We start from the raw sequence: 7,403 nt of genomic DNA on the forward strand, positions 1-7,403 counted from the left end.
TGGATGGATGGATGGAAGGAAGGATGGATGGAAGGATAGATGGATGGAAGGAAGGAAGGAAGGATGGATGGATGGATGGATAGATAGAAAAGAAGACAGGAAGTAAAGTGGACCAGACTGGACCCCTCGGCAGGCCGGTTCTGGCCCACAAACCTCATGTTTGACCCCCTGCTTTAGAGAATTATGGTAAAAATGTCTAAGTGGTGTAACCATAAGAACTTTGTACCATTTCATCTGGGTAACCATGGAGATCAGGAACCATTTAGTCATTATTAGTATAAGTCCACTTAAATACACTGTAGGTGATAACATCTTTAACATGTATCATTCTTTTGTGGTTACAGCATTTGACATTTTCAGGAGCATTCAGTCTTACTTTTGGTTAAAAATGGGGCAAATGTCATTTAAATGATATAAAACCAACAAAAATACTAAATAACCCTTTTATGATCATTTTTAATATATTTTTGAATTGCTCATCTTGCCAACTCTTATTAGTCACTGACACATGCTTCCCTCATGAAGTTGAATTTTTCTGTCTGATTTGGGTTTTTGTTTTTTTAAAGTATGATTCTGCACAAGGAAAAAAAAAAGACATATCTGTTCTGACCAATACAATCCTAGACGGCCCTCCCAAGTCGTAGAGTATATTTATGTTTCAGCAGAGTAAGGGCTAGGGTTGGGGTTAGGACAGACGTGATGATGAGAGAAGCATCAGACCTGAAATACATCAGTGTGGGTATAACTTCCTGTTCATAATAATAACTCAGATCTCACTGCATGTATCTGAGCCTTCTTAGGAATGTGTCACAGACATTACACATTACCATCCTGACTGTAAACACACACTTCCATATAAAGGATAACAAAACACACACACACACACACACACACCCACACACACACACATGTCTAAAGGCTGAGGTGTTGTGGTAGATTTAAAATGACATCAGCTCAGAGCCGGATGACAGTTTGATGAGCAGGACTAGTTTCTGTGTGTGTGTGTGTGTGTGTGTACGTACGTGCATGTGTGTGTGTTGTTATTGCTTCCCACAGAGTTTCATAGACTCATTGAAGATTTCAACACGTGTTTATGAGCTTTGAATTGTTGCAAAATATCATTTAATTGCCTTTTTTTTTTAAAGTTTTTTACTTTCACAAACTGAGACTAAACACAGCTTGTATATAGTTAACCCTAACCCACTGATACCCCCCCCCCCCCCCCACGGAAACCCCCGTCCCCTTCCCAGCAGGTTCAATCAATCAGTCAATCATCAAAGCAGTCAGTACTATTATTCACTTCCTCTTGTCTCTTGTGTTTGAGTTGTATTATGATGACATGCATTATGTATGTATCAGTTCTTTTGTTCTAACATGTACTGTATTAATATGTATTAATATACTTTGCTCTACTATTTGTGTTATGTATTTTATTATTAGGAATTCAGGTATTTTGTACTCTGATATTTATTGTGTCTTATTATCTTGTGGAAATGTATTTTTAAACTTAACTTTATGAGGTAGAATCTTTTTTTTAACCCTAACACATTGGTTTTACTAGGGCTGTCAGCGTTAACGTGTTAATCGTGATTAGATTAATGTAATCCATAACGAGTACATTTTAATCTCATTTTAATGTAGCAAGCCTTTTTGTCCCTTCTCCTCCCCCGTAGACGGCTCCTCTAGCTGTAGCGCTATGCTTTGAAGTGGCCTCCTGCAGTAAACCTACCGCGCTGATGGAAAAAGAGAGCTACTGGACTTTTGAACGGCTTGTTTAACTTTAAAACACTTCCAGACGCTTCAGTTGACAAGTCAAAAGTAAAATGCAACCTGTGTCAAACGGAGTTTAACTACCACCGGAGTACGTGGAGTTTGAGTTAGCACCTCCACGCTAAACACCCAGGTGCAGCCAAGCCAGCCTCAGCTCCACCAAAGGACCATTTTGGAGTGTGGGAGTCGCAGCAGAGCCGTGATTGATTCCCAGTTAAGACACTCTGGTAAGAAATGCTTTACATTATGGGCTTAAAACTGCCTTCAAATGGAAAATAACAGGATTTTAAACATGCAATTCAAAACGCCATTAATCACGATTAACTATGGAAATTCTGCGATTAATCTCGATTAAAAAAATTAATCGTTTGACAGCCCTAGTTTTTACATTTGAAAGCTGTAAATACTTTTTGTCTGAAATTTGATGACTCACTGCAGCAGGTACATATTATTATTATTTTTAAAGTTTTTGACCCATATTTATTCAAATATTTGCCCAAAAATAATGTTGCATTCTCCACATTTCATATCGTTCATGTCTTCTCTCCATGATGAGAAGAGTAAGAATTGAATAATAAACTCTGTCTGCTCATCTCGCTTGTTATCAGAGCCTGATGACGTATTAATGAATGATGTGTTGTGCAGTGAAGAGCCTGAATATGACCAGTATGTGAACCTGTTCGTCTTTACTAAAACACGTAGTTCTCTCCTTTTGTTGTTTAATCCCTAATAAACCGGTGTGAACTCTGCTGTTATATCTGCTGGAGCTCAGGAGACACGGAGCGGTGGACGGAGGCGTCTTCATTAGTTTGATCTGAGGATGTAAAATAACGACGTGTCATCGTAGAAGCTGAGATCTCAACGTTTGCAGACTTCAGTGGACTGACCTTTACCTCGGTGGCACTCCTCTATGACTGCAGAAATTTAAAGTATGAACCTTTCTTTTTGCTCCGCAGGAATGTGTATTAAGTGCTTTGTCATGGTGAAACTATGTGAGAGTCATTGTCTGAAAGCCGTCTGTGAATTAGACCTTCAAAGGTCAGAGTACTTGTGTGTGGCTGTGACTTTGATCCTTGCTGATTCAGCAAAAAACACAAATAAAGGCTTTAAAAAGAATTAATCTCCTAATATCAACACATGACGGCTGTCAGTTTATTTTTGGGTGAGTATTTAGAAAAGGTTGCACAGGTATGAGAGTCATTCTGCAGCTCCGCCTCAACATTTAAACCTTATGTTAATATTTAACTGTTTCTTCTCATATGAGTTCACATTCATTGGTAGCAAAAGAAAGAAGTTTTTAACATATAGATACTGGGAGACAGTACAAACGCAGAAAAGCTAAACCATAAAAAAGGTATGAGAGTCATTCTGCAGCTCCGCCTCAACATTTAAACCTGTCTTGAGTTTATAACAGTTCATATATTTATAGATATTTCTGACAGTGTGTGATGTGTTTGAATTATCAGCAGCTCTTCTCTCGGCTTTATGGAGCGTTATAGTTCAGTTTCAGCTCATTGTTCTGGTTCACTCTCAGCTGCTCTCATAGCGTCGATTTAAAAAGCAGCTGTTCACTTTCTGTTCAGCACCAAATCTAACCAGCTGCTGCTTTAAGTGGACTCAATTATCAGCTGGATTTATGAAAGTTTCCAATTCCAACATCTGAAAGTGTTTTACTGGAAACTGATCCGACATCTGAAGAACATTTCTGATGGTTAAAGTGTTTCCTTCACTGCTGAATCCTGTGTAACGTGTTTAAGGTCCAGTTTCTCAGACAGAGATTATGACTAGTCCTAGACTAAAGTTAGGATTCTGTGGAAATATCCATTGAGAAACAACTCCAGTCTTGGACTAGACTTAATCCCTGTCAAGGAAATCGGCCCCAAGTATCTCTAACATGTCTTTTCTGTCAATGAGCTGATTCATTATTAAGCTCCATAAACGCTCAGCTGTATGTAGAGTAGTGAATGTAATATTGGACTTTACATTCAGCAGCTGGACAGAAACACGACTCCTAATGAATGATAAAGTTGATGTGTAACTGCTGGAAATAAACAATGTTTGCTGATAAGTTGAACTATTTGGTTTTGATGTTAATGCAGGTTTAAATCTCTGCAGACTTTCACTGCTGGTTTTTGAGCTCAAACAACATAATACTTTGAGTTAATATCGTGACCACAAAGGAGGAAACTGATCATCTTTCAGGGCGTTGGGGGAAAATTCACTCATCAAGTCAAACTGTCAGAAGTTTATGTGATGTGTAGTTTACCTGTGTGCGTCAAATTCTTTTCAAACAATGAAAACTTGAACTTCTGCAGGTTATTTATGAGCTGACTAAAGCTAGCGTCAACTCCAATACTGTTTAAGTGTCACGCCGCCTTGAAACTTCCAGTGAAAACGACATGCAGAAAGAAAGATCAGCTGTCAATCAGCCAGCTGTCTCACTGACAGCTGGCTTTGTTTTAGAGTCACACCTGAAGCAAACAAACGCCGTTGTGCTGCTGTTCAGGTTCATGGGAGAGAAGAAAAGATGGACAGATGAATAGAGAAGGTATTTAACACTTCAGGATATTTTGGTCACATCGGAGGTTTTTCTTCCACCTGAGCCAAAAATAATATCAACTACAGGCGACTCCTCCCTCAGCTCAGTGGTTTATATTTCAGCCCCAACTGCTCTGATATGACATTGGTTGGCTTGGAGCCCGACGTGACTCCAGGTAATGGAAGCTTTCTCAAGGTTTCCAGGCGTGGCCTTTATTCATGGTGTTCAGAGGAATTGGGGAGATCTTCTAATGATGAGCTGGTTTCTCTGCTCCAACAGATCAGTTCTTTGGTTTCGAAGGTTGTAGATAATGCACAGGGTGACAAATCCTTCAAACACTTCCTCCAGTTGTCAGTATTTCTGAGAAGGGATGTATTATTAGAGCTCAGCGTCAAAGGTTTCCTATAATTGTCCATGAAAACACAAAAAAGAAAGTTGATGGTAACTGATCCCTTCAGCAGTTAGACCGTGTTCATCATATTATTATATTACATTTTGCATCATGACTAGTGAAAGAACTAGGAGTGAGGTAATGTCATGCATCAATTTGGTCCAGTTTACTTTCACACCTCAAACGAACTACAGCAGGTTCACTGGGAAGCAAACAAAGACCCAAGAGGACCAGAATTTACTGGTTTGGTCCAAACCAGAGTTCGAATCAGCTTTCACTCCTGAATGAACCGGAAATTAACCAATGTTCATTTAAAGCCGACCAAACAGTTCTGGTGTGAAAGCGACCATAGTAGTACAGTTTGAGGTACTTGTACTTTACCGTAGTACAGTTTGAGGTACTAGTACTTTACTGTAGTATAGTTTGAGGTACTTGTACTTTACTGTAGTACAGTTTGAGGTACTAGTACTTTACTGTAGTACAGTTTGAGGTACTTGTACTTTACCGTAGTACAGTTTGAGGTACTTGTACTTTACCGTAGTACAGTTTGAGGTACTTGTACTTTACTGTAGTATAGTTTGAGGTACTTGTACTTTACTGTAGTACAGTTTGAGGTACTAGTACTTTACTGTAGTACAGTTTGAGGTACTTGTACTTTACTGTAGTACAGTTTGAGGTACTTGTACTTTACCGTAGTACAGTTTGAGGTACTTGTACTTTACTGTAGTACAGTTTGAGGTACTTGTACTTCACTGTAGTACAGTTTGAGGTACTTGTACTTTACTACATTTATTTAACAGCTTTAGTTACTTTTCAGTCAGGGGAGAAAAGATGATGTTTATTATAACAGAGATAGAAATGACAGAAGTCGTTGGTGCTTCACATCGTCCCTGAGCAGCTGTGAGAGATTCCCCTCATGGAGTCCAGACACAGGTGGTGATGATAAGACTGATGAACCTGTGGAGACGGTGCAGACATGGGGAGGTGGAGGGGTGGAGGGCTGCATGCCAGACTACACAGAGAAAGAGATATTCAAAGCATATTCAAAAAGACAGCAACCAGATGATTGGTTAACGATGGTGGTGCGGCGCTGTGCTATTGGATAGGTGTGACCAGGTGATGAACAGCTGATATCTCAACCTACACCTCAGGCAATAACAGCAAAGAAACAGAGTGAACATGCATGAGAGAGGAGAATGACAGGATGAGCCTAGGCCTGCAAAAAGACTTTCACTGAACTTTCATGAAGCTCCACATACATTTGATTGATAGCTACTTTATACTTCCACTCCACTCAGAGGGAATATATAACTATATAGAGTAAACTGCAGTAACAAACCTCTACCTTTACTGTAATACTTTAACTACATCAAGCTCTACATACTTGGTGGGACTTTTCATGCAGGATATTTATATATTTACTTTGACAGAGTATTTTTACATCATTGTATTGTTACCTTTACTGAGGAGAAGTAAATGATCAAAGTATTTCTTCCATCGCTCTGTTTCAGGTGCAGCTGAACTTTAGTATTTAGTTCACCAGAGATTCAACAATGATTTAAATTGCTTTACTAATTGACTGTGTTTCACTTCCATGTTACTGCAATATGATGTCAAGCTGTAATATACATGAAATAAAGAAAAGGAAATATTGGATTGGATTCAGTTGGTAGATAATTGATATAAAAACCAAAAAGACTCAATCAGGAGACTCAACATTGTTCTCTTTATTTAATCAGATAGTTTTCAGAACTGAGAACAACACATTCAGGAAAGGATGAATTCAGTCATTCATCATTCATCCTTTAAACTAGTTTGGGGTTGTTTTAGTCTCTCTTCCAGTCTGGCAGTCGGACTTCCTCGTAGGAGGATCTGGGGATTTTTACACGTGTTTGTTCAGGAACCCATTTTCTTGTAATCTGTTAATGCATCTTTGCAAAATCTAAGATCCATTACTGAGCTGGAGGTTTATTTTTCCTTCCTGTTGCGGTTTAATATCAAGGTGTGATGTTCATGTGAGGAGAAGCTGCACAACTGAAACTCTGAGCATCATTATAAAGCAAAAAGTTCACTGCACTTTAAATTTAAAGCTTAAAAAAAATCAAAACTGCAAGTCATGCTACACCCTCATATCCTGATGTTTGTGTGTTTATAAAGTAAGTCTCTAAATCAACAACTGAAATCTTTTTGTTTTAATGATAGTAATCTTTTTGTCTGAGTGTGATTATCAACAGATCAAGTCAAACTTCCTCTGAACTCAGAGACTTGTGGGACTTTCCACATGTCCATCGCTTTACAGGAACAGAGAGAAAACAAACCAGTGACACAGCAACGTGACATTAAATCTCCTGTGTGTGTTTTCCTCCATGAGACGAGCCGGTCAGTGGACATGAGACGCTGCTGCTGACGTGGAGCAGCGGTCAGAAGTTACTCATGTGTTTAGTTTGCTGGGGTCGAGGTGAGCTGTGACAGTTCAGGAGCTCCATGAACCACTTCACTTTATTCAAACCACAAACAGCAGAGACTGGTCAGAGGAACCCCCCCAAACACACACACACACACACACTCACCCCAACCCCGCTGAGGCATCCAATCAGATCCAGATGGAAAATGACGACAGAGCCAAAGAGGCAGCGAGAGTCCCGAACCTGCTGCTGCTGACCACGTTTAACTCTTTGTTGGACAGAAGCTCTCAGTACTTTA

This window comes from Scomber japonicus, chromosome 9 (assembly GCF_027409825.1).
Source record: "Scomber japonicus isolate fScoJap1 chromosome 9, fScoJap1.pri, whole genome shotgun sequence".
NCBI lineage: Eukaryota > Metazoa > Chordata > Actinopteri > Scombriformes > Scombridae > Scomber > Scomber japonicus.